At 39.3% G+C, this 20,785-nt stretch overlaps 1 protein-coding gene across 5 annotated transcripts in view; it reads right to left on the bottom strand.

Moving 5' to 3' along the window:
• ARHGAP24 (Rho GTPase activating protein 24) overlaps nucleotides 1-20,785 on the bottom strand; it is an 878,267-nt gene that overhangs the window by 206,881 nt on the left and 650,601 nt on the right. Inside the window, exon 1 of one of the 5 annotated variants that reach the window (XM_019963053.2) lies at nucleotides 19,664-19,939. The exons of 3 other annotated variants lie outside the window; for them this stretch is intronic. The gene's annotated coding sequence lies outside the window, so the exon portion shown is untranslated. Of the gene's footprint in view, nucleotides 1-19,663; nucleotides 19,940-20,785 lie in introns of those variants that run through there. One more of the 5 variants, XM_070791724.1, reaches the window with a different exon arrangement.

Below are 20,785 nucleotides of genomic sequence, written 5' to 3'. Positions count from 1 at the left end.
ATTTTTCCTCAAAATTCAAGAATATATGACTTTATCCCCTCTCTATGATATTCATTTAGATTGTCTCATTAAACTATTAAGCATGCCTTTCCCCCTCAACATAAGGAATATAGTTTCCTAAAGAAAGTGGCGAGAGTTATACACTAACTCTTCCTAATCATTACATCATAATGCTAAAAAAACCAAAACATTTTCTGCTCAGGTGAAACCTCAATAAATTTCCTTCAAAAATCTTCTTATTTATACCCCCATCACTTTGCTTTCTTTTTCTTGTAGGATACATGCTGACAATGAGTCATAAGTTTGCAAAAAAAAAAAAAGGTACTGCTTCTGTGTGTGTGTGTGTGTGTTGGGCAACACCCACTGTGCTGTGGACAATAGATTAATAATGAAGAGGATTTTCTTAGGGACTATTAATCTCTTCTTTTCAAAGAATACCACAAGAGCATTCTACTTTATCGGGATAGGAAATAGCCTAATCTCATTCCCATCACATATTTTATCTAAGATAAAAAAAAGAGTATATACAAACTGAGGGTCATAATTTTAAAGCTTTGAAGACTTGTTTAAAAACAGAATGTGATGGAAAAGAGTTTACCAGGTACCATAAACAGAACTAAAAGAGGAAGGACTAGCCTATCTTTGGATTATTCTGTGGGAAATAGGTTTAAAATTTCTACTCACCTCATCTTCATTTATCTGGGCTATCGTTTGCAAGCTATGTATCCACCCAGTTCCTGTATTTTAAAAAACCATGTCCCCAAATCAAAGCAGATATCTCTAAGTCGTGACCCACTTAAGGAGACATACAACTTGCTTAACTCGGTTTCCTTAAGGACTCTTCACCACAGAAATTTATTGTAAATGAGAACTTAAAATTTATTTAAACTTAAACTTTACAATTTATTGTAAATGAGAACTGCTGGCAGTTTCTTGAAGTATACATTTTAGAGATGTTTCATACTCAACAAAGTACATCAAACTTATTATCTAGACAAAGTTAAAGCTCTCATATTCCGTACTACATAATGTTCAGAGACGTAGAGGGTAGTGAAGTTGTATGCTGCAACACTTAATGACCTCCAGCTAGGACAAAATCTCATTCTTTAAAAATTTATTAGTGTTATGTAACTGGGAGCTAACTTTGCTTCTTTTATATCTGTCAACTCTCTATTTATCTTACTGTCTCTAATTTATGGGGCCAGGAAAAATATTCTTCCATTTCAACTAGAATTTCCTAAGTACAGAAAAACAGTGAGTTCTCTGCCTACACTGACAGTTTTGAGCCTAATTAAACAATGACAGTGAGTTAAATCCAAATATTAGTTGATGGGGGCAATTTGTTCATGTACTTCAATGGTGCATGACAATGAGGTCTGACAGAGCTTCAAACTGTACTGTCATAAATCAACTTGATGATTCTGCACTTCTGAAAGAGGAAACATAGAAACTCTTTGAGATCAGATATTTCCTAAGAAAATAAAGTCAAACAGGGATATGTTGGGAAGAAAGACATACTGGCAATGTTTTTTGAGCGATTAGCATTTTGGAACATTATCCATAAATTGTCACATTGTGCTGTGTGTGCTGAGTTGCTCAGTCATGTCAAGCTGATTGTGACCCCCACAGACAGTAGCCCATTTTCCAGGCAAGAATACTGATATAGGTTGCCATTTCCTTCTCCAGGGGATCCTCCCAACCCAGGGATCAAACCCAGGTCTCCCACATTGCATGTGGATTCTTTCTGATTGAACTACCAGGGAAGTCCGAAGCAGGAAGAGGGGATTTTAAAAAGATTTAAAAAAAAAAAAATGACGGAATGGACTAGTTTCAGGGTAAAAAAAAAAAAAAATTGTGAGTGTTCAGATTAACTTTGGGGACAACTGCAAAAAATTGGAGAATTTTTGATAGATAATGCAATGAGTCAACAAGTAGAACATACTCTAACATACTTAAAGTTTACTGGAATTAAAAATCACATTTACAGTTAATGGGCAAGTTTCTTCAAAGCAGTCTATGCTATTGAGTAGACCATGTGCACTTTGGCTTTTATATAGGTAAAATATAATACTCCATTTCCTTCCAATTCCTTGATTTGGGGTTCTTTTTCAGCACCAACATATTCTTAATTCTCTTAATGCTGATCACCACGTTTTATCTAAAATACAGTTTTAAAAATTGCTAAAACTTTAGATTTTTAATGGGGAATGACAGCAAATTTTTCCATATTTGTATTTTAAATATAAATTTGTTTCAAGCTCAAAGAAAAATTTAAATTGTTGAACAAAAAGTAGTATCTCTATCACGTTCACTTGTTTTTAATTTTCAAATGTTATCACTGTTGAGAGTTTTATTGTACATTACTTCTCATTACTTCTCATTAATGTATATATAAATGAACACACATTTTTAATATTATTTTTAGTTCTTTGAAATTCAGCTCTGACTCCAAAATTAAATAAGCACGCTTCTTTCTTTCCATTATACTCCTTTAAGGGATATACAATGCACCTGTACACCTGTACATTATTGACAACCTCTATCTTTACATCTTTACTTGTGAAACCCTCATTTTCTATCAAAATATTTGAAGCATTTGTCTTTGTCTCCATGTTTATAGCTTTACTAGTCAGGATAGGCTTGGAGAAGGCAATGGCACCCACTCCAGTACTCTTGCCTGGAAAATCCCATGGATGGAGGAGCCTGGTAGGTGCAATCCATGGGGTCGCTAAGAGTCGGATACGACTGAGCGACTTCACTTTCACTTTTCACTTTCATGCATTGGATAAGGAAATGGCAACCTACTCCAGTGTTCTTGCCTGGAGAATCCCAGGGACGGGGAAGCCTGGTGGGCTGCTGTCTATGGAGTCGCACAGAGTCAGACACGACTGAAGTGACTTAGCAGCACAAGCAGCAGTCAGGATAGGCTGAATGATGCTGCACTAACAACCAGTTCTATAGGAAAAATTATGTCTGATTTATACTATTGTCCATTGTGGGTCAGCAGGAGCTGCAGCTCATCATACTCATTCAAAGACCCTGATAAGCACCCCTATGCTCCTAGAGCAGCAGGAAGAGCACACAGCATTCTGGATACTGGCAGCTAAAACTTCCACCCAGAAGTAAGACGCATCACTTCTGTCCATCTTTCATTGGCTAAGGAAAGTTACACGGCCCATGGCTCCCTTCAGAAATGGGAAATATAATTCTTTTATGTGACCCAAGAGCAGAGAGCTGAAAACATCTGGTGAACACAATTTGTGACTCTGTATTTTCATACATGTAATTTCTTTTCTGAGGTCATCTCTCAAATCCTAACCATTTTTTGGAAGATGGCAATATTTTATAGTATTAGTATCTATCTTTACCGTCAAATATGTATTCAAAGTCTACCTGAACATGCTACAGAAGCAGAATTTATTTATTTTTTAAAGCTTTTTTTTTAAAATGTGGACCATTTTTAAAGACTTCATTGAATTTGTTACAGTATTGCTTCTGTTTCGTATTTTGGTGTTTTGGCCTTGAGGCATGTGGGATTTTAAATCCCCGATTAGGGATCGAACCCTGCACTCCTTGCATTGGAAGGCAAAGTCTTAACCACTAGTCCAACAGGGAAGTTCCCAGCAGCAGCAGAATGTAAAGCGCTGAGAAACTGGTAAGATTACTATAAAAAAAAAAAAAAATGTAAGACTGCACACGTTCCCCAAATGAGGACATTTATTTCCAGTTCTATCTACTTTTTAAAATTTTGGGACAACTTGCTGTGTACACTATTTCATGGAGTTCCTTCTTTTCTGTGATTCCTAACTTCTTTGTTGGGTTAGAAAAGGTAAATACAGAAGAGAGTTTTGACCAGCCTGGACTGGCAATACGTGGCATGCGCCTGCTATATAGATCTTACAGACCCTAGTTATAACAAATGTTTACTGATTAGTGGTTAAATGCCTGATATATTTATTTTTAGACCAACTTTTCATTTTTTCCAATCCAACTCACGAAGAACAAAATCATATGTGAAACAGTCACACTAAACTTGGCCCAAAACAGAAGGCTATGAGTACAGTGCCTGGAAGAATGCTTATTCATTACTCCCTAGACTAGCATATTTCTCAGCAGAGAGAAGAGCATATACTGTAGCCATGGAAAATCTGGGGAACTGGAACTCTTGAAAATACCATTTATGCTACATCAAACTTGAGCCCACTCAGGCAATGTAAATCTTTCCATATGTGATGAGTGCTTGCTGCCCAGCTTCCAAATCTGAAAGAGACACTGAAAATATCCCAAATACTCCTTTTTAATTTATACCAAGAGTCTCCATCTGTCTTTATGCTTTGAGTTAAGGAATGGTTCTCTAATAAACTAGAAAGAGAGGAGAGCAAAGAGATACTATCTCATATTTCAGGTATAAATTGAAACCATCTTCCTATCCCAGAATAGATCTACATTTCAATAAAAATTAATTGCCCCTTCAATTGTAGATAACAACAAAATTAAAGACAGCCAAAACACAATCTATCTTGAATTTTGAATTGTGTCCTAAAACTCTCAATGTTTTGGCCTAGGATGATGTTATGGGGACCATTTTCTTAATCCAAAACCAAGACATATGGCGTGATAAGGAATGGTTTGTGCTGCTACATGGGGAGCAAGAGATAGTCTGAGAGCTGTAATAGAGCCAATAAATTGCCAAAATCCCTAAGGTATTTAGATGACTTAAAGCAGTGCTTTTCAAGTATGACCCATGGACCACTTGCATCATTATCACCTGGAGTTTTTGTTAAAATACCTGTTTCAGGGCCTTGAGCTAGACTAACTGAATCAGACACTCTGGACAAAGGCTCAGAAGTCTGCTTTTTAGGTTCTTCAGGTGATTTTTACACCTGCTAAAGGAAATATTATACTCCAAGAGTTCCTGAGAGAAAACAAGAGAAAGGAGTATTAACATCAGGGCATTGGAGGACAGGCCAGGAACTCAGACAAGAAAACATCCTTATTTAGATCTTAAAGCAAGATGTAGTAATCTTGGAAGAGAAAGTGTCAGGCTGATGTCACTTTAATAGGACTTCCCACGGGGATTTAGAAGAATCCTTGACATTGTACCTAAGGAAGGTGGGCCATCATAATCTCCAGGAACAGCCTCTATAGGGAATGGATTGAAATAGCTGCACTAACTTCCCCATCCCCTACAACTTTCTGGTAGTCAATCACAAACATCAGAAGCCCAGAATAGGCATTGTTGTTGTTGTTGTTGTTGAGTCGCTAAGTCCTGTCTGCCTCTTTGTGACCCCATGGACTGGATTTCCCAGATAAGGATACTGGAGGGGGTTGCTGTTTCCTTCTCCAGGGGATCTTCCTGAACCAGGGGTTGAACTTGCATCTCTTGCATTGGCAGGCAGATTCTTTACCACTGAGCCACCAGGGGAGCCCTAGAATAGACAAAGCCCTACAGAATATCTGGTTTTCTCTGATCACTAACACTGGTCATATGCTTCTCTCTACTACCGTGTGACTCACTGCTAGCCCTGCCCCAAAGATTTGAGATCTCCTATTGTAACCTGAGTTCTCGCTTTTTTTTTTTGGTGTCTCAGTTCCTATCTAATGTCTAGTCCCCAGGTGCTTAAGGAGCCTGCATCTTACTTTACATTTTACTCTTAAGAAGAGTCCTCTTCATGAACTCCAGTCAATCTGCAGACCGATTTCCCTGAAAACAAGGCTGCTTGACCTGTTCGGCATCCCTCTTCTTTGACTGCCTGCCATCGTATTCTCTTTGACTGACCAGACCTCATTTGCCATATTCTGGTAGCCCTGATGCTGACTGCTTCTCCAGATTATACCTCAATGTTGCTTAACCTGGAGGATGCAGTGTCTGGCCTTTCAGAAAAGATTTTTGTTCAGAGCCTGCATTTGCCTGTGTATGGAGGGTTAATCTCTTGCCCCACCCATGCACACAAGTCTACTTCTGCATACCACTCTCTTCTATCTGCACAATGAATAGTAAGAAACTGGGCCATACATAGGCAGTTATCGAGTTTTGGCCAAGGAGTCCCATAGACGTCCCAGAAGACCCATGAAGACCTAAACAGATATGAGTTAGAAAATTCTCCCATCAGTAAGTTGCATCATGAACTCCTCAGGGAGGCTCAAGAGAGAGGGTGTATATGTATACTTACAGCTGATTCATGTTGCTGTATGGGAGAAACCAACACAACATTGTAAAGCAATTATCCTCCAATTAAAAGGAGAAAAGAACTCCTCAGGATCTTTACAAGGAACTCCTTGGCAAGTACAGATTCAGTCTTTACTCTTTGAGTAAACTATAAACTACTCAGAAAGCCAGTCAGTGGCTTTTTTTTTTTCCTTTCTCTATGGAGCTTACAGATTTGGAGCAGATTTTTTTTTTTTTTTTTGTAGCTTAGCTGTGTTTTAAGAACTTGGGTAAGGATCACTCATTACCAGTATGAACTCAGTTTATAAGGTACTTTTTGACAGGCAACAATCCTGAGCACTTTACTAAAATTTCAGCATTTGCTCTGTGTCCCTTAAGAGAACATCAATAAGGAACAGAAAGATAACAGATGTTTCCGGTCCTTAGAGATCAGAATTTGAATGAGATGGAAACTAAAATATGAGGCTCTATGAAGCTGTCTCATGTAGAGATTCTCCTATAAGATTTTTCTTTTCATTCCCTAATCCTCTCACCTCTACGCGGAGCTCAAGACCTACAAACGTCACATCCTATACTTTGTCTTTCCAACCTTGATCTCCCTCCCACTTCAAAGAAAAACAAGTACAGTTTAGACTTTTAAAATGAAAACAAACGTTATTTCCACACTAGTATTTTTTATAGTAACGTAGACGAGAAAGAGCAATTGGTTTAAAAAATGATTTCTGTAGAAGGGAGGAATGGGAGTTCTATAAAATCCAATGCACAACATAAAACTTCTTTATTCTTTGTTACTGTCAAGTGGTTAATCCAGGATCCCCCCCTTTCCTAGAAGCCATATGACGTTATGGACATTTAGGGTTCCATGTCTGGGACAAGGGAGAGTGGGGATGTGGTCCATGGTCACCATGCACTGTCCACATAGGCTTCTCTGAGATGCTGATTTCCTCCTTTCTTGTCTGTTGCTGGAGGTCAGTCCACGTGCCCTGGGACTAAGTCCTCTTTGTCCCGACTCCTGACATCACTCTGCTCCTTCTCTTCCTCTCTTGGCTGCATTTACAGCATAAGGATCAGCTGGGAGAATGTTTTGGACATGTCTGCCTAAATACTCGTGTCTAATGACCTGGCATCAGGCAGAACAGCACTAAAACTGGTTCCAGTTTTATACTTCCATGCACTTCATATAGGAAGCAATTTATAGATTCCACTGCTCCTGTTTAGTCACTAAGATCCCACTAAGTCAGTAAGATTCCACTGCTCCTGTTTAGTCTAACTCTTTTGCGACCCCATGGACTATAGCCTGCCAGGCTCCTTCTGTCAGTGCGATTTCTCAGGCAAGAATACTGGAGTAGGTTGCCATTTCCTTCTCCAGGGGATCTCCCCAAACCAGGGATTGAACAGGTGTCTCTTATGTCTCCTGCATTGGAAGGTACATTCTTTATCACTAGTGCAACTGGAAGCCCTCTCTTACATTTCCCCAATATGATCCAGGTTTTCAGGTCTGTCTCCAGGGTACCTGGTTCAGGGAGTGAGAGAGAGGATGCCAGAGCATGGAGCCCCTACGTGGGTGAGCCCACATCTTCAAGCATCTGAAGCCCCTCTGCTTTCCTTTAATTTTTTCCTTTGGTCCCACTACCATGAGAATCATTATCTGCTCTTGGGGATGGGATAAAAGGTCTGCTTTATTTTGTTTTTGTCATTATTTTGAACCTGAGGATTTAAGAAGTTACCTTTTGAAACTCAAAAGCTGTCACAAACAAAAATATCTAAAACACTTCTTTCCGAATTAGGCCTTTCCTGAGGCAATATTTGTCATAAAACAAAGAAGATTTGAGCAAGTACAAGAGAACAGACCATGAATGAATATCTAAAAATATTTCTTGAACGTTAACATTGAGTCTAAGCTTCCATCATATATAGGGATTGCTGAAACTCTGACAAAAGGCGAAGAAGCTAAAATTGTAAAAGTTTAATGAAACTATCCTTGACCCTAACCTGAGTGGCAAAAATGGTCATCAACTTTATCATAAAATCTGAGTAAATGTGGAATAAAATATATTTAGAGGAAAAACCTGGAATAATATATCCAGAGGGAAAAAGAAGCAAGCTCATGGTCTTTTGCCTGCGTCTTTTTATTTTCCAATGGACTGACCAGATGTCTAGAGGGACAGGCTGGCCCAGCCTTTCCATACCATTGTATGGGAAAACCTTACACAGGATTTATGTTCCTTGGTAACAAGAAGACTAGAGCAATACCAAGCCCCTAAATCTGGCATCTGTGCGTCAGGCAGTGTGCTGCACACTGGCCAGACAATCTATAAGACAAAAGCATCCAGGAGCTTACAGTGCAGTGGAGATAGGAAAGTAAGCTAGCAAATAAGAAGTTAAAATGCAAAGCAATGGAAGCCAATGAAGAGGGCTGTGGAGTTGAAGTGCAGGGATGGGGCAAGGGAGAAAATCTCAGAAGAGGGAGGTACTGATTTCTGGAAAGACAGGACTGACCAACTGTCTTTCTAGGCTGAAAGACCCCACCGTGTGTAGAATATAATGCAGAGGGGAGACTGCAGAGATGCTAATGCCAGGTGCATATATGAGAAAGTGGCAGAGATGGAGACAAACCTGAGGGGAGGGAGGGAAACAATCATTCTTATCAAGTCCATCATCTCGAGTCTTTTTCCCCAATCTCTGTGTGTGTTCATAAGAGATTGGTTTTTCATAATTTTTTTTTGCTCCAGTATTACTTTAAAAAAATTATTGGAGTATAGTTGTTTTACAATGTCGTGTCAGTTTCTTCTGTACAGCAAAGTGAATCAGTCAAATGTATACATATACCCCCACTTTTTGGATTTTCTTCCGTTTTAGGTCACCATAGAACACTGAGTGGAGTTCCCTGTGCTATATACAGAAGTTTCTCATTAGTTATCTTTTTTACACATCGCATCAACAGCATATATATGTCAACCCAAATCTCCCAATCCATTCTACCCCCTGGTTTGTCATATTTCAAAACTGTATAACATAAAGTTCATACGTTCTGAAATGTACGAGTTTATCTCTGGCATAGAGCCTGACTTCAGAGAGGACTGTGGAGCATTGGGAGTTGCACTTTGCAGATAACTCACAAAAATTTCATTATTTTATTTGCTATACATATATCACTCATTCTCATTTCAGAAGTTGAAGAAGTTGAGTATCAAGCATATGGAAGGCTTTCTTTACCAAAAAGCAGCTCCTATGAATGAAAAAGAGATGGATCTTAATATACATACTAAGTAAGTGAAGTCGCTCAGTCGTGTCTGACTCTTTGAGACCCCATGGACTGTAGCCTACCAGGCTCCTCCCTCTATGGGATTCTCCAGGCAAGAGTACTGGAGTGGGGTGCCATTTCCTTCTCCAGGGGATCTTCCCAACCCAGGGATCAAACCCAGGTCTCCCGCATTCCAGGCAGACGCTTTAACCTCTGAGCCACCAGGGAAGCCCCAATATACATACTGGATGCTAACAATTCCTGCTGACTCAGAAAGAGAGAAAAGGGGAGAGAAGAGTCAGGCTTATTCTTTGTGAGTTTGAGACTGTTCATTTCAATCAATATTCCAAGAAGTTGCCAGTATAAACGCAAGGTAGATGTTCTTCCAGAAGAAACGTGTTGTGGACTTGCTTTATGATCATGGAAAAGTCACTTAGCCTACTTTGAACTGTTTTGGTCATTTGAAATATGTGCAGGCTCAATGACAAGATCTTTAAGATCCCATCCAACTTCCTTATTGTATGATTTGTGCAATTTCCATTTAGAAGTAATTAATGAGCTGATTAAGGAAATGAAATAAACCACAGAACCCTTTGATGTTAAGAAAAAGCCTAAGTCCTCTGACAGGAATAATTTCATGGTCTCTAGGGGAAAGCCCTAAAAGAGACACTAGCATAGCTTTTAAAAAAACCTCATATTTGGCACAAGGGCAAATGGTCAGTGTGTCTACCCAAAGAGACAGGCATGTATCAATTTGGAAAAACCACATTAATCCATTGCTCTAGGTTAAAAATATAGTGAAATAATATTCCTCAAAGACACCTGAAAACCCTTAATCGTTACTGTGGAGTATTTCTGCTTAAATTTGACTATGTCTCTGCATGGATTCTTAAATTCAAAAAAAGATAAGCAGTAAGCTGGATTCAGAAAAGGCAAAGGAACCAGAGATAAAATTGCCAATATCCGCTGGATCATCAAAAAAGCAAGAGAGCTCCAGAAAAACATCTACTTTTGCTTTATTGACTACACCAAAGCCTTTGACTGTGTGGATCACAACAAACTGTGGAAAATTCTGAAAGAGATGGGAATACCAGACCACCTGACCTGTCTCCTGAGAAATCTGTATGCAGGACAAGAAGCAACAGTTAGAACCGGACATGGAACAACAGACTGGTTCCAAATCAGGCAAGGAGTACATCAAGGCTGTATATTGTCACCCTGCATATTTAACTTTTATGCAGAGTATATCATGAGAAATGCCAGGCTGGATGAAGCACACGCTGAAATCAAGATTGCCGGGAGAAATAACAATAACCTCAGATACGCAGATGACACCACCCTCATGGAAGAAAGCGAAGAAGAACTAAAGAGCCTCTAGATTAAAGTGAAAGAGGAGACTGAAAAAGGATGCGATGGTTGGATGGCATCACTGATGTGATGGACATGGGTTTGAGTAGGCTCTTGGAGTTGGTGATGGACAGAGAGGCCTGTGCTGTAGTCCATGGGATTGCAGAGTCAGACTGAGTGACTGAACTGAACTGAACTGATGCAAATGAGGCAGGAAATTTATTATCAAAAATCCTGGGTAGACTTCTGGTTATTCCACTTGTTTGCTTTGTGACTATAAGGTTGAGTTGTAGAGAATAAAGAAAACCACCTAGCAATATAAAAGTATTTATTTGCACCATGTAGTTTATGGTTATCAAAAAGGGAAAAATAATTGTTTAACTTTTCTTCTCCTTTCTTAAAAGAAAAAAGTGAGGCCAGAATGCCTTTGTCTCAAAACAAAATGACACACTCATCACCACTGGCAATTAGACTAAGGTCATTGGTGTTATCAGAGAAGGCAATGGCACCCCACTCCAGTACTCTTGCCTGGAAAATCCCATGGATGGAGGAGCCTGGGAGGCTGCAGTTCATGGGATCACAAAGAGTCGGACACGACTGAGCGACTTCACTTTCACTTTTCACTTTCATGCATTGGAGAAGGAAATGGCAACCCACTCCAGTGTTCTTGCCTGGAGAATCCCAGGGACGGGGGAGCCTGGTGGGCTGCCATCTGTGGGGTCGCACAGAGTCAGACACGACTGAAGCGACTTAGCAGCAGCAGCACTGGTGTTATTTGGGTTTGCCTTCAGTGTTGGGTTGTTGCTCAGTCACTCGGTTGCGTCTGACTCTCTGCCGCACCGTGGCCTAGGCCTCCCTGTCCTTCACTACCTCCCGGAGTCTGCTTAAACGCATGCCCATCGAACTGGTGAGCCATTAGACCCTCTCATCCTCTGTGTCCCCTTCTCCTCTTGGCCTCAATCTTTCTTGGCATCAGGGTCTTTCTTTTCCAACTTTAGTGTAGGTTTCTTCATTAAGCCAAAGGAACTCAAGAAGAATAAATAAGCCAGTCTCTTTAAGATTAATTGGATTTCACCTTTTAAGAATGTTCAATATACATCGAATAAAATGTGCTCTTTTGCATAGGAAATGAAGGAAGGAATGCATGGGAAGTGTATAGAGCACTAGCTAGAACACATACATGTTATTCATGATTGGAACTCTTTTTTTATGTGAGAAAATGAAAGCTTACAAATATTAAGTGGTTTGCATAGGATAGTACATGCACAGTGTACCAGAGCTGGGGCCTCAACTCCTGAAAGTCAACTCCATAGCATTTGCTCTTAATCTTCTACTAAGAACTCACTGAAAAATTAGTTGGGGGGAAGACTATACATAGATATGTCCTTTAAACTGCCAATGGTGTGGATTAGAATGGTAAAGGACTGAAGAAATAATTAAATTCTGAGGAAGATGGTGCCCATGAGAACAATGAGAAGAAAATGCTGAGAATACATATTTTTGAATCCTGTAATCACCATCACCTGGCTGTATAGGAAGTGAGGAAGAAGATAAAGATGAAGGACTCATTTGAGTGAAGGAAAGACATTGAGTTCGAAACACTAGAATACCTGAAACAGGTATTGTATAGGGGGCTCTGACCAGCAGGGCAACTACTTAAGAAATAATACATAGGTGAAATGGCGTGGCTGTGTTCCAAGAAAACTTTATGAAAACAGGCAGAGGGCCAGATTTGGCCTATGGACTGTAGTTTACCAACCCTCATCCTAGATAGCTCAAAGTAAAAGGGGATATTATGGCCATTTTGCTTATATTAGCCAACACGCCTATAGGCCCATCTGTCACTGGCCGGGAGTGAAGAGGTCATACAGACAGGTACTGGCACAGGGATGGGGGTAGTGGGTTCCCATAGTAAACCTCAGAATCTAGTATGGGAAAGAAACAGAAGTAGGAGTTCCCAGCTTGGTCCCCCACTCATTAAAAATGACTGAGTCTACATACGAAATATACCTTTCCGACATAAAAATACCTTTTTCGATACTACGTATAGTCAATTTGGGACTAAAATACAGCCCAGTTCCCTGCTAAGACAAAGCATTGTGAATCCAGAGGAAGGGGGCGTTTAAAACAACTTGTACAAAGTATGAGTTGGGAGAGATCTTGCTGACCTGACCTCTAGATTGGGCTTTAAGTTGAAGCTGTGAGACTGGATGCAGTCCTCTGAGGAAGAAAGTATAATAGGGGAAAATCAAACAATAAAACAAACACAGAACCAGGAAGCGGCAAGAAGACAGGAGACCTCTGAAGAGAGTGAAGAAAAAAGGGATGGAAGTGCAGGCCAGTATCAGATCCCTAATACTCCAGGACAGAAGTATTTCAAGAAGAGAGTACAAAGGTAAACAGTATAAACGGTAGCAAGGGGGAGGTGGGCACGAAGATAAGAAGCTGTTGGATTTAACCATCAAGTCAGCCATCATTAGCAACCTCTGAGAGATTTTCAGTATTGTGATAGAAATAAATGTCCAATTGCAAAGAGTTATAGACTCAGAAACTCCAATACTTTGGCCACTTGATGCACAGAGCTGACTCATTTGAAAAGACCCTGACGCTGGGAAAGATTGAGGGCAGGAGGAGAAGGGGACGACAGAGGATGAGATGGTTGGATGGCATCACCGACTCAATGGACATGGGTTTGGGTGAACATCGGGAGTCGGTGATGGACAGGGAGGCCTGGTGTGGTGCGGTTCATGGGGTCGCAAAGAGTCGGACACAACTGAGCGACTGAACTGAACTGACAGGGTCAGAGGGAGGCGAGGAAGCAAAGACAGAAAATACAAATTTTTCTTGGCACCAAAAACAGAAAACTTGGTTGAGAAAGCTGAGTGTGTGTTTGTTCAGTGTAACAGAGGCCTGAACATTGGTTGTGCCCTGAGGAAAAGCACAGGAACAGGTAAAAGGACATAATTTATGAAGCAAAGCCTGGTTTCATCTTCATAAATATTTTGTTTAAAAGTTCCATAAACAGCAGTGGCCCAGGAAATGCTTCAGCAAATACTCATTAATGAAACGACAGCTATTTAAAAATGTTCCCATAGCTGTTATATGTTTATCACCCCTTGTGTAATAAAGACTTCTGGCATGGAATTTTGAGTTCCTTCTTTAGTATGAGAACGCTTCCGTTCCCTGAGGATTTTCAGAGAATAGGGTACATGGTTGACCTCTTACTCAACAGGAGGAAATTATGCTTTCACCTCTTGCCCCTGAATAATTTTATCATCCAGTCATTACTTCTTCTGGATGAAGATAGAAATAAGACTGAAAGCCGGAAGTCTGGATGCTAAATGAGTAATATTTCCGGACTTAGTTCCCCTACTCTGTAAAACGAAGGATTTAGACTTGCTCATTGCTAAGTCATCGCAGCTCTAAAAGAACCAAATGAGCAGAAAAGATATATGCAAATCAATGCTTGTTCTTATTTTATTTATCACACAACACACTGAAACAATGCAGGTCCCCAACAGTGGGGGAGGGGTGTGTTTTATTATGTATGGGATAGTCATAGAACGGAGGATTATACCCTTGTCAATTATTTGTTTTCCAAGGTGTTCTGAAGATATAGAAAAAGTTGCCAATAAAATTTTACATGAAAAAGGTGGAGTCCAAATTTGCAGTGTGAAGCTGATTTTGTAAAAATAAGGTGAAACGAAATATTGGTGCCATATTATGAACACAGATACAGAAGGAAATCTAACAATAGGAATTACTCTACTGGAGAGTGAGACTCGTGACAATTTATTTTCCTTTTATATTATCATTCTCTTTATAATCCTCGTAATAGTTAACTCCTTTGTGAGTTAGGAAAGGTATTTTACATTTAAGGTTTTACAGGAAGGTCACTTTCTTTTCCATTGTACTCAACTCTACTTAAAATGTTTTCAAGTGGGGTGGAGGACCTCTGGGTGCTAACTTTCCTGATGGACTAGCCCTGTGCTCTGGAGGACTACAGAAGATATGCTTGATATTAAACATATTCAAAAGCAAGTCGGTTGGAGATAGAAGATACAGACAAATGAAAACTGCCCAGAATTATTATTATTTTCTTGTTAATTTGGAAGTGAAGTGAAGTCACTCAGTCGTGTCTGACTCTTTGCGACCCCATGGACAGTAGCCTACCAGGCTCCACCATACATGGGATTTTCCAAGCAAGAATACTGGAGTGGGCTGCCATTTCCTTCTCCAGGGGATCTTCCCAACCCAGGGATCTAACCCGGGTCTCCTGCATTGCAGACAGACGCTTTACCGTCTGAGCCACCAGGGAAGCCCTGTTAATTTGGAAAGATGTCAGCATTTTACCTAGATCTTTGTAACTTATCTAATCTTTGTTTAAAGCTTACCAAAATAATATTTGGCTTGTAAAATTGTCTTAGACTCAGCCATTTTTATTTATTCTTCTGTTTCCACCTCCCAACTATTAATACAGCAAATGCTAGCAGCATCTTCTTGTAGCAAATGCATTATCAATTCCACAATGCTTTCAGCGAAATCAACAAACCAAAAAGGGGTATTGGAAAATGACTGATACCTCTATGTCCTCCAACTCTACTTTTTAAATTATTATTGACAATAGGCACCCGATGCTGTTTCTTCATAGCAATTTACAGTTCCAAATTACTCGTTGCCAACAGCAATTTCATAATTTGTTAAATGGCATTATATAATGAAATTTTCATGTTTTAGCATGCCCCAGCAGTGAACTAAATAGCAAACACTTTGGTAATAAAATATGAAGTAAAATATATATGGTTTTTGGATCATGTATTTGTTAACAATCTTTTAAGTTATATTCACTTAACAGACACTTAGATCTGCTGCTGCTCAGTGGTGTCTGACTCGTTTTGACCCCATGGAATGTAGCCTGCCAGGCTCCTCTATCCATGAGATTTCCCAGGCAAGAATACTGGAGTGGATTGCCATTTCCTTCTCCAGAGGATCTTCCCAATCCAGGGACTGAACCCACGTCAACGGTGTCTCCTGCATTGCAGGCAGGTTCTTTACATGCTGAGCCACCCGGGAAGCCACTTATTGCACTAAAACATACCAAAAGAATCTCGGTCTTTAACCACATCACCTCTTCAATTGTCCAGAAGTATTGATTTAGTTCATCAAAAAAGGCCAGTATATAAGGATATAGTTCTGCTGTTTGAGCATCTTTTCTTTCCTGAGAGGCTGCAATTGAAAATAAGCTAAATGCAGATTTTTATCAGAACAAATCAATTATCTCTCTGTTCACCAATTGAAGAAATATCAGTACCTTCTCTCTCTAGTTCACATCCTACAGCATTAAGCTTGACAGCCCCTTGGAAAGCATACATCTTGCTCACTGAATTCTAGTTTAAGAGGGGTTAGCTTTGACTACTTCTGGAGAATTCTCACAAGGTTGTGTGAAAAAAAAGGATCCTTATAAGGCACTGTGGGCTTCCCAGTGGTACAGTGGTAAGGAATGTGCCTGCCAGTGCAGGAGACTCAGGAGATGCAGGTTCGATTCCTGGGTCAGAGCAGGAAATGGCAACCCACTCCATTATTGCTGCCTGGAGAATCCCATGGACAGAGGATCCTGGTGGGCTACAGTCTAGAATGTTGCAAAGAGTCGGATACAACTGGGTATGCATGCAGACACATAAGGTATTATCAGTGAACACTGTCACATGTTAATTTATTTCAAATTTTCCTTCTTTACTAATTTTAAGAGTCATTTTCTAAATAGAAACCTTCCCAAGTGTGCATTCCTAATGACACTGAGTTTTCAGTGATAATATATATCATGCGTCAAATTTTCTAATTAGGTATGAATGTGAAAATTAAATTTTAATTAACCTGAAACAGTCAAGTAGAGAAAACTTTTACTGAATTAACATAGTATTCTTTCCATTTGAAAATAACTCATGCCATTTAACTAAAAGTAGTGGGCAAAAATAAGCAAAATTTCTACTTTTTAGATAATGTTTCTACATTTACGCAGACCCTAAATTCGCTGTTGCAAACAAAAGATAGTCCCTAGTTCATTGTTTCAAACAGAAAGAGTTTGTCATATATATCACAAAATGCTTTTACACCTAGGACCAACTTCCACAGCGACTAGGTGAAACCTTTTTTTTTTTTTTTTTTAAATAGTTTCAGTTTGAAAAGGGCCTTCAATACAAAAGACCTCACAGCGTAATTCTTTATAAAGCTCTATGATCAAGGAATTAGCAGTGGATTCTTAGTAAAGCTGGAATGTAGAACTACTCTGGACTCAATCTATAGCTTCACGTATTGTCTAACATATCCAGTTTTAATTTCTTTCTTGTGTCAAACAGAATTAATGATCAAGATCATTGAGAAACCAGTGATCCATTTTGCTCTGAAATGCACTACATAAAAAAATGTGGGAAGATAAGAAAACATATATTCAGCTACTAAATTCAATGTTTTATGGCATTTTCAGCTTAGAAAAATCTGTAAATAAGAGAAAGATGCAGTTTTTAAAAACCAAGATATAATGGAGACAGTTAGCCTTACTTTCCTCTTTTTTTCCCTGAAGTTTCATCAGCACACAGAAGAACAGCAGAGATTAGATGACAATGATCATTTTTCCTTTTCTCTCTTTTCTACCAAGCAGTATTATGCTATTTCTCAGACACACATGCATGTGAACAGCATATGTGTGAATGAGGCTAAAATAATGTACTTAGTACTTGTCCACTCACGCATGCTCAGTTGTGTCCAACTTACTGTGACCCTATGGATGGACTGTAACCTGCCAGGCCCCTCTGTCCATGGAATTCTCCAGGTTAGAATGTTGGAGTGGGTTTCCATTTCCTTCTCCAGGGGATCCTCCCAATCCAGGGATCAAACTCTCGTCTCCTTATCTCCTGCATGGCAGGCAGATTCTTTACCACTGTGCCACCTGGGAAGCCCAGTATTTGATTAATACTAATTAATATTATAGCCCCCTTGAAATTGGTTAGTCACTGATTCCTTGACACATACCTCCGGTAATTGTGTAAAAAGGAAAACAAACAGCACTTTCTGTATCTGATGTAGGAATGAGGTAGTTATCCCAGAGCCACTTCCATGGCAACTTCTACTACAGAACACAGCTAAGAGTTTGGACACAAACCAAAAGCCTCCTAAGCACCTAAAATAGATGTCACCATGTCTGTGCACTTTGGCTCTGCACTTTCCTCATACAAGGTTCTCTTGGGTCTTCGGATAAAGTTATAGCCTCTCATTCCTTCCATGTTTTTTTTTTTTTTTTAATAAACTTGTTTGTTTTTTGGTTTTCTTGTGCACAGCACAAATGAAATGATCATTACAAAGAGATGGTTGAAGCTGAAGAGAGTTAGTAGAGGAATACAAATTGTCCACACCAGCAGGTAAAGAGATCACAGTTCCAAATGAATGATGAACACAAGAAAAAAAAGTCCCATAAAAATAATACAATTTTTTAAAGCACAGTAATTATGTGACCTTATGACGTAAAAAGGATGGCCTTACACACCACAGAACAGGCCCCGCAAGTATTGTTATGTTATAGAATAAATCTATGATGTGTATTCATGACGACAATACTGAGAAACTCACAAAACTTTGAATTTAGTCCTCTCCAGAGAGACAGTAAAATATCTAAGGCTTCCCAGGTGGCTCAGTGGTAAAGAATGCGCTAGCCAATGCAGGAGACTTGGGTTCTACCCCTGAGTTGGGAAGATCCCTTGGAGGAGGAAATGGCAACCTAATCCAGTATTCTTGCCTGGGAAATCCCATGAACAGAGGAGCCTGGCAGGCTACAGTCCATGGGGCTGCAAAGAGTTGGATACAACTGAGCACATACATATTATTATAGACTTCAGAAAGATAACTCTCCAAAAAATGGCTAAATTCTCTCTAAACTTTAGGAGTTTTCAGTAGTAAACTTCTAAGCTTCCTTTTCTGGAAAGTCCATAGATAGAAAACTCCTTAGTTCTCTGTTACTTGTTTACTGACCAGCAGCGAATACTATATATAGTATTAGCTAACCAGGCCTCTGGGGCAAGAGGGACATCTCAGATGACAGTGGTAAATGGGGTCTTATCTGTCCACTCCACTGCCAGGTGGGCTACTCCTTTTCTGCTCTGAAAACCCCTTTAGAGCTCAGTGATTTGAACTCTTATAGCAGATATCACTCTTAGAAATGCTGTCCCTTTAAGGTGGACGAACTTAATAAGATAAACTTCATCCAAAAATTAAAAAAAAAAAGAAAGTTTACCAGAATTTGTAAAACTAAATGGGGGTAAAGGGAAGGAAGGGTTAAAATGAACAAGTATAGGAACAACCTAAAGATAAAACTCCAGTTTAAAAACTCATGTTTTCCAGGTCAGATACACCAAGCTGTGATGAGGTCAGGGGGACTTGATCCAGACAGCTTAAGGGCCTGGGCTTGCCCGGTGCTGGTTCCCTTATCTGATTGACTCTATAGGTTCTGCACTTCAAGCTGACAATGGATTAACCAACCTCGGCCCCTCTTCCCCAAGTCAAGAGCATTCTGTACATTCTGTAATACTAAAGCATATCCTGCTTTATTCAACCTGATCAATAAAACATAAAAGCCACCCATGACAAGAGTCAACAAAGGACAAAAATAAACTAAGATTCAATATAAAATAACAACAATTCTTAGTTTCCTAAAAGCAAAACAAGATCTTAGCAGCTTCAACCAACAACAGCTCCAAAACAATACTGAAACACTCAAGAGCTAAGATATTCTAAGAGTGTGTTTTCTCTCAGAATAGAGGCAAAGTGGGAGAAAAAGGTCAGATGACCACAGAATACTTGTGCCTGAAAGAAATGAACCTTGAAGGAGATTTCTATGAGTTAAAAAACAGTACCTTATAAGTAACTGGTCTGGTCTACTCACAGCTGTTTCCAGTGTCGACTCTTGTTTAACTGTCTACTGACTTCAGTTTAAAGTTAATTCTGTTGGCAAAAAAGTACAGAGCTTGTCTGGAAAGTGCTCTTGGGACATAAACCATTCCTTTCAAAGCGGTGGTAGCTGTATTAAGTTTTCTTGTAGAGGGGGATAGAAATCCTTCCTGTAGCAAATCTTCTTCCTCCTTCCCCTCAGACTTACTCAGTATCCTCCTATCCCATATATTGAAGAAAGAGACAGAGAGGGAAGGAAAAAAAAAAAAAAAAACTGCCAGGAAATATACCTTAAATAATGTAGTATTTGAGCATTTAGAAATAGACCAAAAAAAAAAAAAAGTGGGGGGGAGGTTTAAAAATGAGAACCAGAGAAAGCACATCAGGATCTTAAATATAATTTAGCCCAATGCCTTCACTTTATAAATAATGTAAGTGATGCCTAGAGAAAATACGATTTGTGCAAAGTCACTCACAAAGCTCATATGTGTCAGCTAAGAATAGCTATTGGATTTCACAACTCCCAGTTCAAGGCTTTTTCTATTACACTATTGTACCCGAGGGGAAATGGTTTACCTTTTTCCTCTGCATCCTTGTAGAATACCCACACGAGCTGGCAGCAAGAAGTAATACAATGTCAGAACCACCTGTTCTCAGAAAAAAGCATTTCCCTCCACTTCACAGTCCTTAATATTGAACATCTCTCTCTCTAATGTCTAATTTCTTCTGTATTTAGGAAATAATATTTTCCTCTGCTGATTTTCCAGAATATTTTTTATGTCTCAGGAGTTGCCATTTTTCAGGGGCTATGAATATCCTTTAGTCCTTACAGAGGACTCCTGAAAAGGATGGAGCTGTGACAGTTGTTAGAGTAAGTAGTTACTTGGCTATTGAATCAGAAACACATTATTATTACCAAAAATCTCTGCTTCTAAATTGTCTAAAAAAAAAAAATTTCACCATATATACAAGTTTATTTTTTGATCACTTTTTTAAAAGATTTTTTTGATGGGGACCATTTTTAAAGTCTTTATTGAATTTGTTACAATACTGCTTCTTCTTTTATGTTTTTGGCCCTGAGGCATGCA

The sequence above is a fragment of the Bos indicus genome, chromosome 6, assembly GCF_029378745.1.
Source record: "Bos indicus isolate NIAB-ARS_2022 breed Sahiwal x Tharparkar chromosome 6, NIAB-ARS_B.indTharparkar_mat_pri_1.0, whole genome shotgun sequence".
Classification (NCBI taxonomy): Eukaryota; Metazoa; Chordata; class Mammalia; order Artiodactyla; family Bovidae; genus Bos; species Bos indicus.
This window is presented reverse-complemented; position numbering and strand designations above follow the sequence as displayed.